The sequence below is a fragment of the Narcine bancroftii genome, unplaced genomic scaffold (genome assembly GCF_036971445.1).
Source record: "Narcine bancroftii isolate sNarBan1 unplaced genomic scaffold, sNarBan1.hap1 Scaffold_65, whole genome shotgun sequence".
NCBI lineage: Eukaryota > Metazoa > Chordata > Chondrichthyes > Torpediniformes > Narcinidae > Narcine > Narcine bancroftii.
In genome coordinates, this window is record NW_027212168.1 from 23003 (window position 1) to 46891 (window position 23889).

The 23889-nt window shown below is 41.8% G+C and overlaps 1 protein-coding gene across 1 annotated transcript in view; it reads left to right on the forward strand.

Annotated features, from left to right (window-relative positions):
- Nucleotides 1-5349: 5349 nt before the first annotated feature.
- The window catches only part of LOC138751079 (vigilin-like), a gene marked incomplete at its 3' end in the record, with an annotated part of 32252 nt that continues 13712 nt past the window's right edge, over nucleotides 5350-23889 (forward strand). The window contains exons 1-2 of the mRNA XM_069913158.1: nucleotides 5350-5420; nucleotides 22410-22485. The remainder of the gene's footprint in view (nucleotides 5421-22409; nucleotides 22486-23889) is intronic.

The following is a 23889-nucleotide window of genomic DNA, read 5'->3' on the forward strand; positions in this document are numbered from 1 at the left end:
TCAGAGAGACACAAAGGGAATGGTCCCTTTGGAATTTTAAAAGGATGGGTGGGGAAAGTAAGGTCAAGTGATGCAATCTCATTGAAAGTGGTAGACATTGTGAAGGATGGCACACTGATTGGAGAAATTGGTGTGGTCAAAAATGAGGACCAGGAAAGCTCTATCCTTTCTCTATCTGGGAGGAGAGGTGATGAGAGCAGAGATGTGGAGAATGGATGCAATGCAGCCAAGGGCCCCTGACAGCTATGGTAGAGGCAGGAACATCCCTCAAGTTTAAATCACGAAAATCTATATACATTGGTAGAAGTAAAAACATAAAATGCTAGAGAAACTTTGCAGGTCAAACAGTGACCTTTATGTAGCAAAGGTAAAAATATATAACCCACATTTCAGGCTTGAGCCTTTCATCAAGGTATGAAAGCGTGTTGGTGGGCATCTGAACAAGAGGATGGGAGTGGCAAAGGCAGAAGATGATAGGTGGAAAAGGGAAGAGGAGGGATGGTGGGGGAAGGGAGGGGAAAACTGGAAAAGCTGGAAAGGGGAGGGGAAAAAAAAGGCAAGTTGGTTAGCAGAAAGCAGAGAAGTTGATGTTAATGCCATCTGGCTGGAGAGTGTCCAGATGAAAAATAAGGTGTTGTTCCTACAATCTGCAGGTGGTCAGGATGGGACAGTACATAAGGCCATGGACAGACATGTGAGCATGTCTGAGTGTGACTCAGAATTTAAATGGTTGGCTACTAGGAGGTCTCTTACTGATGGAGACGAAGCAAAGTGCTCAGTGAAGCGATCTCCCAATCTGCGACCAGTCTCTCTGATTGTAGAGAAGGCCACAAAGGGAGCACCGGATACAGTAAATCAGTCCTGTGGGTATACAAGTGAAGTGTTGTTTCACTTGAAAGGCTTGAAATGTCAGTTATATATTTTAACCTTTGCTACATAAATGACATTGTTTGACCAGCTGAGTTCCTCCAGCATTTTGTGTTTTTACTTCCCTCAGGTTGTTTATCAGAACATTATCAGAATTTATCAGAACATTATCCCCACAGCAACCCTAACCTCATCTTATCAAAATTATATTCTTCATTCTAGCCATCTCTCCCCAAATCTCTGCAACTGAAAACTAGCTTGCTTTCTCCATTTTCCAGTCCTGACAACATGTCTGAGATGAAACCCAATGTCTTTCTCTTTATGCAGATATTGCCTGTCCTGATGAATGTAATATTTTCTGTTTTTATTTTTGGGATGATTAGTTGTTTCATTTCAATCTCTGTCTAAAAGCCAAAATACTAATTTCACACATGAAAAGCAAGAATTGTTATTTAATTTGACTGATCTTATAACAAAAATAAAGTTTTTTTTGCAGTAATATGATAGTCATCCTTCTCAAGCAGATTGTCGGCGCCCCAGTTGATTCATGAAATTCTCTATGAAACAGTTTTCTTAACTACAAAGGATCTTGCGCACTTTATGAACAGTTTAAGTGCCACACGTACCTTAGACAAAGTACACAGATGGTGGTCTCCACATGGTCTGCAAAATGGTAATAGTTTCGTCCCATGTTACATCAAAAAAAATTAGATGATTGGCAATCGTCAAGTCAAAATTGGTTTGTATAAAATAAACCAATTCTCCTGAGATTATAATGATCTTGTCTTGCCAGTTGATTGAGATTTGGTGAGAGATTTTAGGATTGGGTGTGAACTTGAAGATTTTGGATATTAGAAACTTGAATCTGAGAACAGAACAGTGTAGGATCAAGCCCCTGGGTTCATTTCTGTGCCAACCATATTGCCAATCTGACTAAACCCCTTTGCCTGCATTTGGCCTGTATCCTATTCCCTGCCTCTGTAACCGTTTGTTGTTGCTGCTGGAGAGGTGGTACATGTTCCAGGCATCTGACATTTTGTGTATGAATAAAATTACCTGACTCATCGTTTAAACTTTCCCCTTTCACCTTTAGCCTACACCTTCTTGTATTTGACACTTTTATCCTGGGGAAAAGACTCTACACCCATTTTAATTTTAGTTATTTCTATCAGGACACATCAGAGAAAATAATCCAAGTTCCACAATCCTCTTATTGTTAATATTCTCCAATCAAGGCAACATTGTTGTGAACCTCTTCTGCACCTTTTCCAAAGTCTCCACATCCTTTTTGTTGTGTGGTGACCAAATCTGTACATACTACTCTAAATGTGGTCTAACCAAGGTTTTAGACAGTTGAAACATGACTTCACAACTTTTATACTCAACATTCTGATTGATGAAGGCAAATATGCTGTGCACATTTTAAAATTTTATTTAATGTGGGGCCCTTCAGGCCCATGAAATCTTTGCTTCCAATTATTCCCAATTAACCTCCCCTGTACGTTTTGGAGGGTGGGAAGAAACCTGGAGAAAAGCCACGCAGATTATAGGGAGAACATACAAACGTTTTACAGACAATGGTGGATTTGAACTGGGGTTGCTGATACTGTAATAGTGTTGCACCAACTGCTACACCAACCATGCCGTCCCTTACTATCCTATCCAATATGTTGCTATTTACCGGGAGCTATGGACCTTATGGATGTAGAGACATCTCTCCAAGAGATATACAGTATACTTTCCTCAGGCATTTGACATCACAAAATGCCACACATTTCTCTTTACACATTTCCAACTGGTGTTGAATCACTTTAAGCGAAGAGTTAAAGCTACAGTATGTCAGACCTATAATCATGGTGGATCTGGTACATGTAAAAAACTTGGTGAAATAGAATTACAAATTAAGAAAGGATGAATTATTGCCACCTGGTGGAATGAAAGAGGTATCATTTACAATCCAGGAAGAATTGCTGGGAGGAACTGCTGGAAGGGATTGGACATGTAAATTAGTAACATACTCTACAGGGATCTTGCTGAGACCATAATAAAAACATATCAACTACAACAATAATTCTGAATCTATCTGTAAATTCTTTGCAATAAAATAGTTTAATTTTGTTTGAATATTATTGCCCAAACTTGAATTTGCCTTCACCTTTTACCTTTAGCAAATCTCCATCTGATTCATTCACCTAACTTTACCCAGAACAATGGCACTCCAACTCCAATGTTTACATTTTGAATCCACGTCAACTTTTAACAGTGCTTTTCTTCAGCTTTGGACATGGATGTCAGGACACAGGAGTCTGTGAGCCTCATCCACTCACAAACATAAACAGAAGCCAAACACAATCTGCTGGAAGAAATCAGAGGTTCAAGTATCTTCAGTGGGAGAAAGAGAATGGTCAACATTTAGAGCCAAAACTCTTCGTCTGGACTGAGGAATTTTGGCTCAAAATGGCGACTATTCTTTTTCTCCCACAGTTGTGACTTGACCTGCTGAGTTCCTCTTGCAGATTGTATCATATGCATTCTCCTGTGTGTCTCCAGTTAGCAGAGACAGACATTGTACTTGTTTTCTTTAGCACATTGCAAGAAGAAACAATGATTTAGGTTTACCCTGAAAACATTTTTTCCCATAATTTCTTTGAGGCAGTATGTTGAAAAGAGCAGCACTTAAATGCCCATTTTAAATTACCTTTACAGATGGTGAGCCAACTTCAAGAGTCACTGTAATCCTTATTTATCTCACAGCTCTGTTAATTAAAATTCCATGGACTTCAGACATAAGGAATCAGCATTATATTTTAGTCAGGATGAGGTGACTTGTAAGATTTAATGCTTCCATTGCCTTAATGCCATTTTACTTTGTGATAAAGGTCAAGCACATTTCTGCCAATCAACAGGGGCTACTTTGAAATTGTGATGATTAAATTTAGATTGTTGTTGGAAATGAAATTATTCAAGCAAGTCTTAACCAAGGTAAAATTTTAACCACTTGATAAAGCAGTCCATTCAGCCCACTTCCCCATCCAAAAATGTAAAAAGTTTGAAAACTATGGCATTCATTGGTGAGCCCAACATTTATGGTCCCTAGCTAATTGTCATTGAGCTGCAACCCAAAAATCACTGCAGTCCTCCTTGTTAAAGTGTTTCCACATTGATGTTGGGAAGGGACTAGCAATATACAGGTATTCCCGAATCCAGACTACATAAGACATGGAGACAACCTGCTAGTGGCGGTGCACCTAAATGCCCGTTGCCCTTGTGAGTTGTTACTTGCTCACCTAGGCAGCTAACAACAGGGCACTTTGCAGAAGGAATAATGCAGCTTCACTGTAGGCGGAGGGTCCAAATACAATAATGGATGGGGTTTTAATCAAAAGACCCCTCCTCTCCCTCTCTTCTCCTCTACTGACCCCACCTCCTCTTTACTCTCACCTCTTTTGCCCTTCCCCTCTCATTACTGCACTCCTCCCACTCTCCCCATCCTTCTTTCTTCCATGTTACCTACCCTTTTATACCCTCTCATTCCTGTCTCTGCCTCATTTTCCTTTCCTATCCTTCATATCCCTTCTTCATTCCTCATCCCCCTCACTCTTTCACCTCTCCACACCTTCTCACTCACTCCCCTCAATCACAGGACCTCTTTCTCATCCCCTTTCTTATCTCCCCTTGCACGCCCTCATTCTTCACAATTGCACCTCTCCATCATTTCCCCTTCCCGTTCCTATCTGTCACTCACTTCCTTCAATCCCACTCTCTACATATTCTCCCAATCTCTCTTCACATAATTCCTTTATCAGTCCTCATTTATTCCCAATCTATTTCTCTAATTTCTATTACTCTATTACTCTAATTTCCATTCTTCTTCCCCTCCCTCATCCAAACCCTCACCGGCTTAAACCCCCATTCATCCCCTTTCTCATCCTCCCTACTTCCCTCCATGTCATCTCTCCTCCTCACCCACGCATCCCCACCCTTCCCCATTTCCCTCCGTCTCATCTCTCCTCCATCCCCTTTCTCCTACCCACCTGTCTCCAACAACAATCTAAATTTAATTATCACTATTCTCCCTCCACCGTCATCTGCTTCCTGCACACTATTCCAGTCCCTTTTGAAATTCTCCCCTGACACTCCCATATAACCCTCACATATTTTGCTCCCTCCCATTTTCCTTCCCCTCATTCCCATCTCCCCCACTCATTTACCTCAATCCCTCTTCCATCTAATACTCAAACTTTCTTCCCCTCTCCCCTCCCTCTCCTCTTTCCCTCTCCCTCTCCTCTTCCCCTCTCCCTCTCCTCTTCCCCTCTCCTCTCCTCCCGCCCCCACTCTGACGTCTAGACCTGTGATTGGGGCCCGGGCCCGGCTATAAGCTGCTGCCCTGCGGCTCCCCTCACTCTGGAGTTCAGGAGCTTCTCCATCCGAGAGGGCTGTGAGGACACCACATCCCGGTGAGTATTGAAGGAGGGGGTCCGGCCGGGCCTTCGGACGAGGCCGTGGCTACGGCCACCGACTGTCACCACCGCCCACCGGCTGTCGGCCATCAGGTGGGTCCGCCGGCCTCGCAGTCACAGTCAGCCAGCCTGCGCTGAGCCGGTGTCGGCTGCGGACTGTGGACGTGCCGATTGCAGGGGTGGGCGAGGAGCCCTGTGGTACTGGGGGGTTTGGTGCAGAGGGCCTGGTTTGAGAAGGAGGAGGCGGCGGCCAGGCTCGGGCGGAGCGGAGCAGAGCAGCCACTCGTTTTTTTTCCGCTGCGCGAGAGCCGCTGGGATAAGCGCTACGTGTCAGCACTGCGCAGGCGCACAAACTCTGCGAAGTTTCTCCCAAAGTTTTGGGGTGAAGTTTTTTTCTACTCCTTTCTGTGTGTTTTTTTTTGGGTGGCTTTCAAAAGTATCGTGGTGTTATGTTGGAATAGCACCTTTTGTCTGTTTTGTCGTGCATTGCCAGTTATGGTTTAGGTGGTTGAGTTGTACAGATATGCGAGTGTTCAGTTTTTTTTAAAACAAAGGTGATTATGCAATGGATTTTGCTACGTGGAATAATTCAGGTCTAGGATCTATCTGAGCATTCTCTAATCTGCATCTCTATTCCTTGGCTCCAAGTGTTGAACACTCGACTTTTTCAGTGTTTTGGGGTTTTTTCAGAGTTTAATCCCATATTTAAAAATTTTTTTTTTTGTCCCAACCCTTCAGCTTTCTGGTGACGTTGTCACTTTCTGAAAGTAATTTTGGGATGGGGTCTGTAAGGCCAATCTACCTTTTTTTTTCTTTTAGTTTGCAAGTTTTCTTCCTTGGTTTTTACCTGGCTTTTGATTCTATTTTTGTAGAATATAATCTTGGTGTGAATCTGTCAATTAAATATTGCCAGGATTGCTGAGTTGGCAGTGCACAGACCAGTTTATCCATAGTTTTTTCTCTCTCTCTCTTGGCTGAATGTCATCTCAACGTAGCATTTTGTTTCCCTTAGTTAAGTGTTTGCTTCTTTATTTGCAAGATCTGGATTCAATTTGTCACCATTAATATGTGTGTGGTGCCATAATGTATGTTTTCAACTAAGATTTGACCTTGAATGATGTGCATGAATTGACTCGTCCCTTTTAAAACTTGTAGGTGAATGAAATTAGTGTATATTTTTTGGGTTAAATTATGCATCGGGCACACAGAACTCAAAACGGTCAACCAGTTTACCTACCTCGGCTGCACCATTTCATCTGATGCAAGGATCGACAAAGAGATAGACAACAGACTAGCCAAGGCAAATAGCGCCTTTGGAAGACTACACAAAAGAGTCTGGAAAAACAACCTGAAGAAACACACAAAGATCAGCATGTACAGAGCCGTTGTCATACCCATGCTCCTGTTCTGCTCTGAATCACCATCGGCTCCTAGAACGCTTCCATCAGCGCTATCTCCGCTCCATCCTCAACTTTCATTGGAATGACTTCATCACCAACGTCGAAGTACTCGAGCTGGCAGAGTCCGCAAGCATCGAATCCATGCTGCTGAAGACCCAGCTGCGCTGGGTAGGTCACGTCTCCAGAATAGAGGACCGTCGCCTTCCCAAGATCGTGCTCTATGGCGAGCTCTCCACTGGCCACCGAGACAGAGGTGCACCAAAGAAGAGGTACAAGGACTGCTTAAAGAAATCTCTTGGTGCCTGCCACATTGACCACTGCCAGTGGGCTGATATCGCCTCAAACTGTGCATCTTGGCGCCTCACAGTTCGGCGGGCAGCAACCTCCTTTGAAGAAGACAAAGGAGGAAAAACCCAACCTCAACCAACCAATTTTCCCTTGCAACCGTGCCTGCCTGTCCTGCATCGGACTTGTCAGTCACCAACGAGCCTGCAGCAGACGTGGACATGCTACTCCATAAATCTTCATCCGCGAAGCCAAGCCAAAGAGAAGAGAATATTTTTTCCTCCCTATCCACCTCTATTTTCCTACGAGTGACTTACTCTGCAGTTTGAGGATGATGGTTCAAGTAACTGTGCTATCCCCTATGAACTTGTCTTGTCCGATCTTGATCTAGTCTGTGTTTTCCTGCCTGTTTCAATAGACCTCTTTTCCCCTGCAGTCACAAAAAAACTATCATGGCTACATGTTGCTTTCTGCCCTGTACAATTGAATAAACCAAGCCTTTGGCTGTCTGGAATATTTTCAGATTAAAGTTCTTGCATACATGCCCACAATGCATTCTGCCATCTGTTTGCAGATTTCTTCCAGATAACACGTTAATCGTCAGTTTTCCTTTTAACATAGTCGAATATCCCAAGGTTTTAAGTAAGCTGGGGATCAAATGCAGGTCATGGGGTTGTTTGACGACACCATGGATCACTGACTAGTTCAGTAACGTCTACTGTTTAGTTGGATTTGTCTTTTTTAATTTGCTGAGATTTGACTTGATTTGTCTATCCACAACTTTTCATTGATCTAATCCAGTGGTTTTTGAACTTTTTCTTTCCCCTCACATACCACTTTAAGTAATCCCTATTCTCTGTGATTAGTCAGGGATTGCTTAAGGTGGTAGGTGAGTGGGAAAGTTGGGAATCACTCTTCTAGACCCAATTGTTAGTGAAATATTTTGCTTGAGAAAAAATGTCATTGGCCCATTTCCTTTGGAGTTCTGAAACAGTGCACATAACGAGTCCAATAGGTACGATTAAAACAGTGGTTTTCAAACTTTTTCTTTAGCAATCCCTGACTAATCACAGCATTTATGGCATAGGGATTACTTAAAGTGGTATGTAAGTGGAAAGAGAAAGTTTGAAAACCACTGATCAAATTCCTTGTTTACTTTTAAGATTAATTGGAGATTGGTTGCTGCAACCTTGACTAGTGAAGAACTCCTTTCCTACTTCTTTGAAATATGGGACCGTGGAAGCCAAGTTGTGCACAGCCACCCATAGTTGGGAGACCTCCAATCATGTAACCAGTTACAAAAGAGGAGATTATTTGGTCCATTTTATCTATGCTGCCTCTAACGGAGCAACCCTCCAGCTCCATCTCCATGACTTTGCAGTGTTACCTCTGCACCGTAGCCATCCAATTTCTTCTTGACCACAATGGATCCTGCATCCAGCACATTTGCAAACAATGCATTCTAGATGCTCAACATGTGTGGAGGTTTTCCTTTGTCATTTTGTACCTAATAACTTCTAGTTCTAGGATTTTCCACCAAACAAAACAAAGCGGGAGTTTTCAAACTTTCCATTCACATACTATCATCTTTAAGTAATCCCGATGCCATAGGTGCTCGGTCATTAGTCAGGGATTACTTGAGGTGATACATGAATGGAAAGAAAATATTGCAAACCACTGTTTTAATTGTACCTCATTGACTCGTGATGTGGACGGTTTCATAACTCCAAAGGAAATGGGCCAATGACAATTTTTCTCAATCAAAATATTTCAGTAATGATTGGTCTAGAGCAGTGGTTCTCAACCTTTCTCCCCTATTTACATACCACCTTGAACAATCCCTTGCTTATCACAGAGCACCTATGACAGAGGGATGACTTGAGGTGGTATGTGAGTGGAAAGAAAAAATTTGAAAACCACTGCACTAAAGTCTGCAGAGGCTGAGATTGTAATTAAAAATGCAGAAATTCTGGAGGAACTCTGAGGTCTTGTAGCCTCCATAGGAGGGAAAGATGTATGATTGATATTTTGGGCCTGAGGCTCCAAGGTATGGAAAAGCAGGCAGCATCTGAATTAAAGAAATGTCAGGAGAAAGAGTACACACCAACAGACAGGTGGTAATTGGATATGCAGACGAGGCCAGGATAGGGGAAAGGTGAGAATTGGAGTTGGGGGGGGGGGGGGTTGGCTCTGTGAATGCAGAGCTGAGCCAATGGAGACAGAGGCGAAGAGAGAGAACTTCAGGAAAGGAGACAGATGTGTTTTTTGACTGCAATGTTGGGGAAAAAAATTAACAATTACTGCCTGTGTGGTCATTCACACTGAGCGGCTTTTTAAACTGCAAGTACCTGAGTGCAACAGCCCTGGTGGTTGAACATGCAGTCAAATGGATGACCATCGGTGAATTTTTCCGGTACAATTTACACTGCAGGCTTCCTCCAGGGGTAGGGTCCTGCAGAATAAATTACGGGGTAGGAATTGACTCAAAATTCCTGCACATTCCTTTTTTAGACGGCCCGGTAGCGGCAAAATTCCTTGATTTTTGCCTGCAGTCTTAAAAACCATAATGGAGTCTTGGGAGGGGTTGAATGGGGGGAAAACTGGTGAAGTCTATGTTAATGCCATATGGCTGGAGAGTTCCCAGTTGAAATATGAGATGTTGGAGTAAAACACGAACACTGAAGTCTGCAGACTTTGTCATTAGCGTTGATAAAAGAAAACCTCAGCAGGTTAAACAGATAAAGATGCATAACCAACATTTTGAGCATGAACCCCTCATCAAGATGTGAGCAAAATATAGACAGATGCCTGAACAAAATGGGGGGGGGGAGGGGCAGGCCTACAGGCAATAGGTAGATGAGGGAGGGAAGCACAGCAGCAAATGGAGGGGTGTGGGGTTGGGGAAATGAAGAGGGAGAAGACCTGAAAGAAAAGAGATAGAGGCATGAGGGGAAAATGAGAAACTGGAGGAGTCTGTTAATGCCACCAGGTTGAAAGAGTGCTAGAAGGAATGTTAGGTTCCTCCAATTTCCAGGTGGCCTTGGTTCGGAAATGCATGAGACCATGGTCGGGCATGTGGGCAAGGGAATGGTGTGGGGGATTTGAAATGGGTAGCCACTGGGAGACCCCTGCTATTGCAATGAACAGAGACAAGGTGCTCAACAAAGACCTTTCTCAGTCTTTGTCTAGTCTCTCCGATGTCGAGGAGACTGCAACGGGAGGACCGAATCACGTGTGGTATTGCTTCACTTGGAAGGGCTTTTTGGGGCCCAAATAGTGGTGTGGGTGCAACTGCAGCATCTCCTGTGGTCACAGGGATAGGGGTTAAGGGAGCAGTGGGTGGAAAGGGAGGAGTGGACGAGCGAGTATTCCCAGTGGAATCCAGAAAGACAAGGAGAAGGGAAGATGTTTCTGGTGGTGGGATCACATAGTAGATGGTGAAGATGATATGTTGGATGTGGAGGTTGGTGGGATGATAGGTGATAACAAGGGAAATCTGTCCTTGTTTCATGTGGAGGCAGAGGTGGCTTGGGCAAATGGAGGCTATGTGGGTGAGGGCCAAGTTGATGGTGGTAGAAGGAGGAGGACATGTCTGGTGATCTGACATGGAAGCCCATTGTTCCCAAAATGGAGGAATTGAAAGAAAGGAATAGAATCCTTGCAGGGGACAGTGTGATGAGATGTAGTTGAAGTAGCTGCAGGAGTTGGTGGGTTTGTAGAAAATGTCTGCCGAGGGTTTGTCTCCCAAGATGGAGACAGGTTGAGGCTCAAGATGGATCTCAGGCCAGGTTTTGTGCAGATGCTCTGGAATGAAACTTGAACATGCAGAAAAAAAATTTGAAAAGTTTGTATTTTGGCTCCCACTTCAGTTTTTATTTCACCTTTTTCAAAAGTATTCATGAGAATGCCTATGGATTTTAAAATGTTCTCTGGTTAATGGGATTAAAGCTTTTAATCACAACTCGTGTTTCTTTCAAGTGGAATCTGTTTTAAGCACTGAACTGTAAATTGTTCCCTCATATTAATCTTCCAATTGAAGGAATTCTGTTTTTTAAAAAAAAATATATCTTTAGTAGATTCAGCAATTCTTTCTCAAACTCGTGAATTTTACCATTGTGGAGCACAGGCTGCGATTGCCTCATTCATCTGGGTGCATGGTGACAATGGGAAGGTGCTGGCAACATTTAATTACCAGTTCTAGAGTGTGTAATGTGAACTTGTGGCATAAAGCACCAGTTTGCTTGTGTATTCAACTAAATAAGTATAAAGGCCTGTGCTACTGTTTATTTTGCTGATTTTTAAAAAAATGTTTGGGGAAAGGTGAATGAGGAGATTGATTAAAAGTTCTCTGAAAAGGAATGTTGAATGGTAATTGGGGAAATGAATGTTTCCTGCTGCTGAGTGATAAAATGGGATTTTATTTTCATTATAAGAAAATGAGTTCAAGATTAGGCCACCTGGCTCTTCAGGTCTGTCCTGCCATCCAATATAATCGTGGCTGATCTGTCCTCGGCCTTAAGGCCTCTTTGGTACTAGTTTCCCACAGCCCACAATTTTCAGGATCCTGTTCAAAAAGAAAAAAATTGTCTGCCTTCAAATACTATTCATGATGCAGATCCCAGGATCCTCTGGGGTGATGTCAAGAACTCCAGAGATTTGCTAGTCTGTAAGGAGAATTTAAAAAAAAAAATCACTGGCCCCTTTGTCATGGAGGAACATGTCTGAAATATGTCAGTTATTTACTTCTGCAGTTGCACCACAGCTGCCCACAAATGTAGAAGGTAGCAAACAGAGCTGGGTTAATCACAGGCTCCAACTGCCCATTCATTGAAGACATCTATGTGAGGTGCTGTCTTAAGAAGGCAGCCATTGTCTGCAACCTCTTCTTGTTGCTGCCTTTGGGCAGAAGGTACAGAAGCCTAAAGTTCCTTTAGGTTCAAGAACAGTTATCAGGCTCTTGAACCTCCCCTTGTAACACTGATCGGGAACCTCTCAGACCACAAAAGGACTGTCCGCACTATTGCAAGTTAGCTTTTTCCCCACTAGGATCACCGTGCATATTTATTATCTCTGTATCTTGTGTATTTATTATCCTTTCTACGTATATGTGCAATGGAGCAACTTAATACCCAGCAACACCTGCATGATGCTCATTGTGAATATGGAGGGAAAAATTGTGTTCAAGCAGCAGCAATTTAGTTTAACTTGGCATCATTTTTGGCCTACACATTGAGTGAATGGCATCTTCCTGTGGTGCTCTGTTTTATTACTTATCTGGTTATATAGAATGTGGTATATAATCAGTAAATTGCTGTAGGAGGTGGTCCATGACCTGTAAGATGCACTTCCAAGGAGAACCCCTTGAAGTTTTTGAATTTGGTGTCTGGGAAGCGGGGGATGAGCATGTACACAAGTTGAATGATTCAGAATATATTTGAATGGAAAAAAAATTAATGTTTGTATCGCTATGTTGGATCACGAGGTAGGCGCCGTTCAAATTTTTTCTATCCCTGTCATCATAATCCAATCTTTTCTTTGTCGATTGTCACCAACAACTTGCCGAGATTTCTTTTTTCCAGACCAGTTTCTGAAAAGCAGGAGCATTTGAGTAGTAGATGCTACAAATTGCTTGAATCAAGTCTGAATTGAATACTTGGGATACCACTGTTAGTCTCAGTGAGATTGAATCTAATGTGAACTGAACCCTGTGGCTAGTGTGTTATCCCTGAAATTTTGGGGGCAAGTGACTATATTTGCTTCTAACTTGACCACTGCGAGTAAAGGGGTATTTGTGGAGCTTGTTGAGGGTTACTCATGTGTGTGTTTACAGTGTATTGCCAGTTGCTGATGAGAACCTGTAGTCACTTCCCTGAGGGGTGAGATGGTAACTGCAAGACAAATTTAAGTTGAGGAAACTCCAAATTTACTTTTTTCCTTGTACTAACCACAACTGAATATTTAAGACCATAAGATATTCAAGCAGAAGTTCAGCCCATCAAGTCTGCCCTACCATTAAATTGTGAGTTGATCCATTTTCCTTCTCTGCCCCACTGCTCTTTATCTTTTTTTTCTGTCTTGGCATATTGTGGTAATTCTAAACTATTGTGGTAATTGTGATTGCCTATTTGGCCAAAGCATTTCTGTGCATCTCTTGTAAAAATGTCTAAAACCTGCAATGACATTAGAATATTTCAAGCCCATAATCTTGGGCAGGTTGCAGTTGGACTTCTTGTGTATTTTATTCCAAAAAAAAACCTTTCCCTAATCCTTGTACCTTTTTTTTCTCCACAAGTGAATTATGCCTCTCTTGTACGATGCCATTCATGGTTTATTGAAATGGGACATGGGGGTGCCACGTTGAAGCTAAAGGCTGTTTGAAAATTTTGAAAGTGGCCCTTCATTCTTGCCAGGTGTGGTTTGGCAGCCTCGCTGAGCTGCTGATCTTTCCTATTTGTGCCTTTCAGGATGAGATCTATTCCGCTTTCTGAAGCTCTCGCAGTAACTTTAGGTCCTGTTATTCTTCAGCTGCTTCCACACTTCTTAATTTCAAAGTTTCAGGTCTGTCAGCTGGACAGGACCCATTCTTTTTAGGATGTGAATAAATGCAACTGACATTCATTTTTTAAAATCCAAATTCTATATACTTTAATTTTATTTTTTTAGTTTGTGCATCGATTTACCTTGAGGCCTCTAGGTTTAGTAACTAGACTTTTTTAAAAAGTGGATGTTGGAAATCTTGTCTAAAAGCAAAAAATAGTGGAAACACTTAAAAAGTTGGGCAGCATTGGGAATGAGCAGTTCTTGCTCATTCAGATACAAGAACCTCTAACAGAACTTGACGTATTTACTCTTGTTTCTCATTCCTTGGTTGGTGTCTGACTTGTTAAATGTTGCCACCACTTTATGTTGTGTCCCTATAGTGTCTGTGATTAGTAGCTGTCTTGTAGCTTTTCAGTGCCAACCTCTCTTGGACATGGGGTTAGAAGATGACCTGTCTCAGTGACTGAGACAGAGGTTATAATGTGGATTGCTCCTTCTCCACAGACTTGAATGACTAATCTTGACTAACAGTAGCCCCTTTTCCACTGACATCCAGTTAATTGGCTGCGCAGTGTCCTGGGATAGGAAGCCCTTTGTGCCATTTTGACTGAGACACTAATTGCTTTTCCACTGAACGCAACTTACCCCAGGGTTCAGAGTGTTTTTCATTCAACTGGAAAAGGGTGGCATTTTGTTGTCCCTTTTCCACTGGTTTTCTCAGCACTCTGGTGTCGGCAAATGGCAGGTGTACGGCTAGAGATGGTTAATCCACCTCGTGAAATGCCATTTGATGCTGGTGTTTGGATAGTGTTCCTTTTCAACTGAATCCTGTCCCATTAAATACCCAGTTAATTCCTGGGGCAGGGTGCCAGTGGAAAAGGGGCTAGTAATGGTAAGATAATTTGTCATCTTGGATGACAAAATTAAATACTTTTTCAAAAAAACTTTTTGTATAAAATATCATCGTATAATGTGGAAACTGGTTATTTGGCCCAACTTGTCCATACAGACCAATATGTCCCACCCACACTAGTCCAACCTGTCTGCATTTAGCCTATATATCTCTAAATCCATCCTATCCTTGAATCTATCCAGTATTTTTTCTTAGATGACACAATAGAACTTGCCTTAACCCACTCTTCTGGCAGCCCATTCCATACAACCAAAACCCTTTATTTAAAAATAAAAGTTACCCCTTGGGTTCATGCTGAATCTTTCTCTCGCCTTAATGTGTATCCTTTGGCCACTGATTTTTCTTCTGTTCTGGGCAAAAGACTATTCAACCAATTTATTCCTCTTGTGAGGCTTTCGTAACGGTGACTTTTCCTTCAAACTGACATTGCAGAATATACTTTTCTCATTCTTTGAGAAATGCTGTGACTCTGCCCCAAAAGTGTAGACATTTGTTGTAAATGCTGATGTTCATGTGTTAAATTTAAAAGATGCTTTTTATTCTCTTTGCATTTCAATTTCCTGTGGAATCCTTTGTTTCTTTCCCCTTTGCATATTTTTTTTGCAGCTCTATCCCCTGCAGCTCTGCTCAGCACAAATGTATACGTGTCACTATTTTTTGTGACTTTACCAGATGCTGTGAGCTGTAGTTTCGATTTGTTTAATTTAGTTATGCAAATATTCATTCATCCGGCTTAATTTTCTACGATTGCCATAAAATCAGCCAATTTTTTTTAGATATAGCCTGGTAAAGAGCCCTTGCCCTCCAAATACCCCAATTAATTTTTGGAGGGTGGGAGGAAACTGGAGCACCCAGACAAATAGTGTTACATTAACTGATTCTTCCAGATGATGTATATTTTCAAATCTGTTCTATTTCTGCCTGCAGTAATGAATTTGTGCTTGCCTTTTGGCAATTTTTTTGGGGATTCAGCTTTGAGAATATATCTGCGATCCTTCATTTGGCTTCGAGCTGTAGATTATCTGGCGGGTGTAAATGGCTGCCTGGCCATAAGGAATTTGGTCCCAATGCCTGATGACTCTTGGCAAAGTACCACTTTAGTTTTAGCAATTGTCCTATCCTCCCACTTTTTAAAAATTCGGCTTTGGCTTCTCTTTGCTCTTCTCCTTGGTTGCTTTGATCTTTCTATTTTGATCCTTTTTGTCCCTGACTTTTTTCTTCTGATAAATAGCTGCATTGTCAGTTGCCTGATGCAAACATGTTTCCTTTATCTTGTCTTTTTCAGATTTGACATTCCTTTAGAAACTTTGGTGTCAAATCTTGTCTTTGACCATTCCTCTTGGTTTCGCTTATATTAAGGGAACATTTACAAAAATGCCTTGCATTCAAAATGTTGGTCAAATGACATCTAAATTGGTGGATTTGCTCAGGGTCCTGTTGGGACTGATAACGGAATTCATTAAAATTTTTACAACAAAAAAATACAAACCGTGAAAGTTGTTTCGTTATGCAACCTTGAAATTTAACCTAGTTTACTAGTTGTACAGAGTGTAATGATATTGATTTACCACAGCTTACAAACCAAGAATACATTTGCTCGTTTCTTTCAGCATATCATTGAAGTCGACTCTATTATTTACTTGATAACATTGCATTCTTCAACTCCCCAAACACCACCCAGGCAAACCCCTCACCTTCTTATTGGCTCACTGCCACATGGGAGATCCTGACATTCTCCTCCTCCTCCTCCTGCATCCAGATCCATCACCCATATTCTGATGCTTAACACACCCGCACGTGCATGCTATTACCCCTGGCACATCGCATTGCTTACATCGTCAGCGGCAGCTGGCACAGCTCCCGACAAAGGTAAGAATATAACTGCAAGAAAGACATTGAATCTTACTGATCCACCAGATGTGAACTAAACAATTAAATCTTTTTAAAAGCTCCTCTTTCCTATCTCTTCTTTAAAAACAAACACTCTATTGCATTACATAATTTAAGCCCACGTTTTTGTCACCCCAGCTCTGTCTTGAAAGGCTTTGAAAAATATGAGCAGAAAAGATTTTTTTCCAGACATAGACAAACTGGCACGAAATGAAGTGAATAGACTTGTTGCGTTTAACTCTGCAACAGTCTTTGCCTCTTAAGTTGGGGCAATCTTTACAGTGCAAACAAAGGAAAATATTTGTGTACATGACAATAAATGGAATCCTGAAAGGTGTTGATTTTTGACCTATTGAGCAGTGAGACTCCAATTTCAATTTTACTGGCATATTTTCCTGGTTGTTGGATGTTGTTAAGACCTCAACGTGACTTTTCAATTTACATTCTTAAGCTGTGCCGTACAAAACATTCCAGTGAGATTGGAAGTGAATCTGGGAATTCTTTAGCAATTGTTTGAGGAAGCAAAGAACTGGACAGACAAAGGAGAATTGGATGTTGTTTATTTGGATTTTTCAGAAGGCCTTTGACAAGGTGCCAAACACAAGGCTGCTAAATAGGATGGGAGTCCATGGTATTGTTGGAAAGGTACTTGTGTGACTGACTGGGAAAAGGCAATTGGTGGGAATAAAGGAGTCCATCTTCTAGCTGGCTTCCAGAGACTAGTGGTGTTCTGTAGGGGGTTGGTGTTGGGTTCACTATTTTGCACATTGTCTGTACAGTGCTCTAGTTGGATTAGCTTGTGGCTAATCTGCAGATGATAAAAAAGATGGGAGGAGCCTGTATGGTTGAGGGAGCAGGGACTCTGCAGAGTGACTGGGACAGGTTGGAGAAAATGAACAAAGTGACAGATGAAATGTACAGCAGCAGAGGGAAGTGGATGGTCATAAGGAATAAAGGTGTAGACTTCTATATGTTCAGAAAGTGGAGGCCAAAACCCTCCTGGATTCCCTAAAGGATAACTTGAAGGTTGAGACAGGAAGGCAAATGTAATATTAGCAAAGATGTAACATGGCAGGTTAATCATGGTGTTGGTCAGACCACATTTGGAGTATTGAGCAGATTTGCACCCTATATCTAAGGAAGAATGTGCTTGCATTGGAGAGGACATTCAAGCACATTGGATGAGGTCCAGAGGAGGTTCATGAGAATAATCGTGAGAGTTTGATGTCTCTGGACCTGCACTTGCTGCTGTTTAGATGGATAAGGAGTGAAGGTAAAAATCTTGTTGAAACCTACTAAATGTTGGATGGGCTGGATAGAGTGGATATAGGGAAGATATTTCTAGTAGTAGGAGAGTCTAGGACCAGAGGGAACAACTTCAGAATAAGGGGACGTTCTTTTAGAACAAATGAGACATTTCTTCAAGCAGAGGGCATTGACACAGACCATTGTGGAGGTATATTTAAACCATAGGTTCATAAGATCTTGATCAGTAAGGGTATCAAAGGTTATGATGAGCAGACAGGAAAATGGATTGAAAGGAAGAATACACAGGTGTGATTTGAATGGTGGAGCAGACTTAAGCTGAATGGCTTAATTATGCTCCTATGTTTTGTGATCTTGTTTAGTAGCAGCCTGCATTTGCAGAAGTATTTATCTACTCATTTGTTTTCTCTAAGACTCTTCTCCCCATCCTCTCCTATTTAAATATGCTTGCAGCAAAGTAGTTTAGTTTCTGTTGTGTGTTAGTCCAATGTACTCAGAAATGTTCCTGATTGTCATGGCTGGTAGTTGTGCTCAAACAAAGCACAAGTTCTAGAGTTGGCACCAACTTTGAAATACTTTAAGGTAGTTGCTTGCATTTTGATTTCTAGATTTTAATCCTATTTCTTTATAGATAGATAGAACCATACAGGCCTTTCAGCCCCCAATGTTGTGCAGACTGATGTAAACCTACTTTACATCAATCTAACAATTCCCTCCCTCACGCCCCATAACTCTATTTTTCCTACATCCAAATGCCTGTCTGAATCTTTGCACCAGCCTCCATCACCACACTTGACAGTGTTTCAGGCCCCTACCTAACTCTTACTCACCTTAAACCGATGTCCTCTGTTGTTGGCCATTACTGTCCTGGGTGAAAATGCTGGATATCTACTGTCTATGCCCTCATGTGTACATCTGCTGGTGTAAAGACATGTTTCTTTTCTATGGCCTGACTTCAGCAGTGCTATTAGTAGGATTTAAAAACAGTTGTGTCAAAATTGGCATCACGCAAAGTGGCTTCCATACCCTGTGTCCCTCAGGTGTCCTTCACTGTCTCACCGGTATCTCCATAGTTTTCTTTTCCTGCCTTTGAGAAGAGGAGGTGTTAGTCCATAAATGCCGAATATTAGATGTGATATTGATCCAGGAAGTTCCTGTTACGAGTATTGAGCCTTTCATTTAAAAAAAAACATTCTGCGGGATTCTGCAATGAAATACTGGTCTTCATGAAAGTGAATGAGGATTGGACTGTGAATGACCAAATCTTCACATGTTGCTCTGTTTGATGCGTGCCATCAGCAGAGAGACTAAACTGACTTTCTTCTCCACTGATTTATGTTTTTCAAGATCATGATCCTGGTTTATGTTGGGGAAATATCAAAGTGCAAAAGCACACTCTTGAATTTTCTATTCCCATTCAGCAGGGAGACTGCTGGCCGAGGGTAAGAAAGACCTTTATTTACTGTGCAGGGATTTGGTGTGACTCTATCCTGCTTTGTGCTTTTTCCTTCAGGAAAAATTTAAGAAATGCTCTTTTTTTTAAAAAAAAATAATAATTCAAATAGGACAAATAATCCTAAAATTGTCATTGACCAGCCCTGCTTGGTTCTTAAATGGTTACCTGATGGACTTTACTACTTTGTAATAGTTTCCCAACTTGAGTGCATAGCTCTTCCAGATAATCTTGAATTTAGCAGTCTGCCAGATGTACTGGTATTAAGTTAGCTTTCCTCTAAGCCATTGCCCCATCACTAAAACAGTTCTATCCCAAGCACTTAGTTATTGACCTTGCAGCTATAAAAACTTATTGCTGGTGACTTGAGGATGGAACTTGCACTTGGCACCTTCCAGGTTATTATCTTTTTGAGTGATGCGTATCAGGAGGTGCTTTAAATTGGGAAAAGAGCACGGATCATTGACCTTTAACAATTTCTTAATTGCACAAATGCTTTAAAGGTTCTTCCTTGTGCCCACCACCCTACCTCTCCTCCCTCTCCATGTAAAGGCATTTGGCTTTGCTGCGTTCTTTAATCTGAAACTCAATTGAGGATATTTTCTTCCCCTGTGATAATGCTTTTCCAACAATTTGGTTATTTTCAATACTTATTCTTGCAGTGTAATTTTTGTTAAAAAATGTAATTTTTGCATGCTTGATTTGAATGGCCAATCCCTTTCACATTGTGCAGTTGATAGCTAAAGAGATTGAAGGAATCGCAGGAGAGACTCTAGAGTCAAACAAGAGGTGCACCCTGTGACTTTTAACCTAGAAAAGGCCATAAATCTCAATCAGCTGTTTTTCTGTGGCTTGAATTGCTGTCTGCATGTTGAAATCTCTGAAGCAGAACTGTGGTGTAATGTATTCTAGCCATTGGTTGTGAAGTCTTTTCTGTGGTTCTACCCTTGATACCCAGGACCAAGCCCCTTGACACCAACCCTGTATCCAGCAGGCCAATGATACCCACTGATTTCTGGCACATGTTAATTAAGATTTGTACTGTAATTTTTGTCCTCTATTGCAGAAGCTTTGAAATTTCCTCATGGGGGGGGGGGGGGGGTTCTCTGTATCCCTTAGTCTTGGTATTATCAAAATACAAAAATGCTGAAGAGCTTAGGCCTGAAATATCTGCAACTTTTCTTCACCTCCTATGGACGCCGCAAGACCCAAGTTCCTCCAGTTGGTACTTGATGTCTAATATTACAGCGCTTGTCCAATTTTTCTCTGTTGCAAACCTTGTAGAATAGGGAGGGGTCCATGCAGCTACTTCAAGAAAGTCTCTGACTAAGAAGTGTGGGGGGGAAAAATAAATTTGGATAAGACTAACCAGACCAGATGGATGAAAAATAATGTTTGGCATGAAGGAACAGGGCAGGAGGTGAGTAGTTTGTGTACTTTGTCTGTTGTAGTGCTTTTGGATCAAGGATTTGGGAGATGGGTAAGATTGATTGGAACTTCAGTCTTTCCCAGTCTATAACTTCTGTGATCCTCTACAACTTGAATTTGCTTCCTAGTAGAAAATGTTCTGTTTCCACAGCATTGTTTTTCTGCCTCTTGCCCAGTTGTTTTGCATGTTTTCTTGAGTGATTGGTGTGGTTAGATTTTTGCCATCCTGCAGTACAACATCCTAATTTGACTCTTGGTAAAGTTGCACAGAACATGGATTTCTCAATGCTCTGCTTTGAATTTATTTAAAAAAAACTTTGATGCAGAAAGTCAGAAATAAAAACTAAATGCTCATTGGGTCGGGCAGCATCTGTGGAGAGGGAGATGGCTGGTATCGTCTGTGGAGAGGGAGATGGCTGGTATCGTCTGTGGAGAGGGAGATGGCTGGTATCGTCTGTGGAGAGGGAGATGGCTGGTATCGTCTGTGGAGAGGGAGATGGCTGGTATCGTCTGTGGAGAGGGAGATGGCTGGTATCGTCTGTGGAGAGGGAGATGGCTGGTATCGTCTGTGGAGAGGGAGATGGCTGGTATCGTCTGTGGAGAGGGAGATGGCTGGTATCGTCTGTGGAGAGGGAGATGGCTGGTATCATCCTGAAGACCCTCCATCAGAACCTCTACCTCTGGTATGTTGTAGAACAAATGGCTAGAACAGTGGTTCTCCACCTTTTCCACTCACATCCCATTTTAAGTATTCCCTGTGCCAAAGATGCTCTGGGATTAGTAAGGGATTGCTTAAAGTGGAATGTGGATGGAAAGAAAAAGATTGAAAACAACAAATTTTAATCAGACTTGTTACGTGCACGGTTTTGTAACTCCTAAGGAAATGGGCCAATGACAATTTTTCTCAAGCAAAATATTTCAGGAACAATTGGGTCGAGATGAGTGATTCTCAACCTTCCCTTCCCACTTGCATACCACCTTAAGCAACCCTTACTAATCACAGAGCACCGATGGCATAGGGAATAGTGGTATGTGGGTAGAAAGAAAAAGGTTGAGAACCACTGGGCTAGACTGTTACTAATTACCATGCCACTCTTTTCACTTCCTTCAGAACCTTTCTGCAATCTGGGTCTAGCCATTCTATTGTTAAACCCAGGATGTATCCAAGTCAGATACTTTGCCCTCAAACTCTGTGTGGGGATTAGGGGATAGAGTCTGCAATTTGATTGTGTGCATTAATACACAAGTGGACGTGACCAGTGGTTCGATGAACTGGAATTTTTTTTTTTTTGCAATTGACTGAAAGTAATATTGCTTTATATAATTGAGGATCACCAATATTTCTTCAATGCAGCCTTCCTTCAATATGGGGTGGCACATTTGGCGAAGCGGATAGTGCATCAGCGATCGGCACCTGGGGTTCAAATCCCATGCTGTCTGTAAGGAGTTGGTACATTCTGCGTGGGTTTTTCCTGGGGACTCTAGTTTCCGCCCATCGTTTGAAACTTACCAGGGTTTGTAGATTAATTGGGCAGCACAGACTTTTGGCCAGAATGGCCTGTTACTTTATATCTACATACCCCAACTTGCATTTTGTATATTAACCTCAAAATGCCAGATGTCATTTGCTGTTTCCTCTGATCCTCTGTCTTACTTGCCTTCTCCATTTAAAGTATCTAAAACTACCATAGAATAGTTTCTTCAATGTATTCTTGGAGATGACCAGCTTTCTGTAGGGTTATGTGAACCACACTTTGTTTTGACAAATGCATCAATCTTTCATGTGAGTGTGTGTAGACCTTGTAGGGCAGTTGTGCTGAGAGTAGGGAGCTTAATCATTCCTTAACAATGATATGATGGTTCAAGTTGTCTGTTGACCAACATGAGCATCTCCATCTCTCTTGCAGATCAAAAAGCTGGCAGGCTGACGCAGGCAGGCATCCACCTACAGGACGGACTTTCTGGCAACTGACCATTTAGCTGGTGAGTGTTTTGTCTGAAATTATTTTCTACCTGTCACTTTGCTCGTTTCACATGTGGTGGAGGGGTCTACACAGCTTTGCAGTAGCCCAGGGTTGTGGAGGGGGTTAAATTTTTTTCTTTAGAGCCTAGTTTAAAATGTTTACAATTTGCCTGAGAATTTTTGAGGTTTCATACAGTGTCCAATAATCTTTTGGAGTGCCATACTGGGTTTTATTTCTAATGAATACTTCAACATTTGTATTTCACTTTAGTCATAGCTTTCACAGCCATTTGGCCCAAATTATCCATACTGTCCAAGTTGTCTCCCTAAGCAGCTTGTTATATAGAACTTTGCAGCACAGGAGAACTACTTTCCCTGTGTGTTCCTTAGGAGTTTCTAAAGAGTTCCTCTTTCTGGCTGAAGTTTTTGCTGCTCTATTCACTATTAGAATTATTGGATCTCGTTCATGAAGTCCATCTTGGGGTAAATGCAGAGATGTCTGACACTATCCAATCAATCAGCTTTATAGTTTGAGCACTACCTCTTGGACCATCTCTTATTTGGTGTTTCTTGGTGAAAATTCAGATGTGTATTCCTATTTTTGGTATAAGGCTATGCAATGTTTGTGGAAAGGTCAAAACTGTCAGTAATATTGTTATGTGACTGACATTCAATGTAAAGCTTTTCTTTTGCCATTAATTTCTTAACTGGTGATGTTACTTGACGTCTGTCATTGGGAGCAAAATGGGCTATAGTTATTTTAGGATGTGATTGAAGGAGAACCAGAAGGTGAGTATGTCTGGATTGCCACTGCCACATCAATGGGTAACGCAAGACCATAAGATTGGGTATAATCTATTGGCTTGGACAGGAGAGTGGCTCACTAAACAGTTGAAATAAATGGGTCCCTTTCAGATTGGTGTTGATGTATGTGGCGCCATGTGCTAGGTAGGGGGTAGCTCAAGTATTTACAATGCATGCGGATGGTGAGAATGGAGGGACTGCGTGTGATAGCCTGATTTACTGATGCAATGGTAAGTTGGAGGGTGGCCTAGACCTTTCAAGGGCATTATGAACCAATTGAATAAGTGGGAAAATCTGAAGTTCTGCTCTTTAGAAAGATTAAAGGAAAATTATTTGGTGTCAAGATTACAAAAGATTCCCAGCTTTCTTTTAACATGAAGCTCAAGGTTGGCAGTAAGAAGGCCTTGCAAACAAAAGTGGAGACATATTGATTCCACTTAGTAAGGTGCTGAAGAGGAAGATGGCTCGAGCAGCAGAGGGAAGGTTCAGTAGGTTGATTAGAAAGGGGATTGGGCCAGCATTTACTATTAGTGTAGTAGAATGAGGATATCTGATTGAAACAGAAGATCAACAGGTTTGAGACTGAGGATGATGATGGGAATTTTGGAGGATCCAAGGAA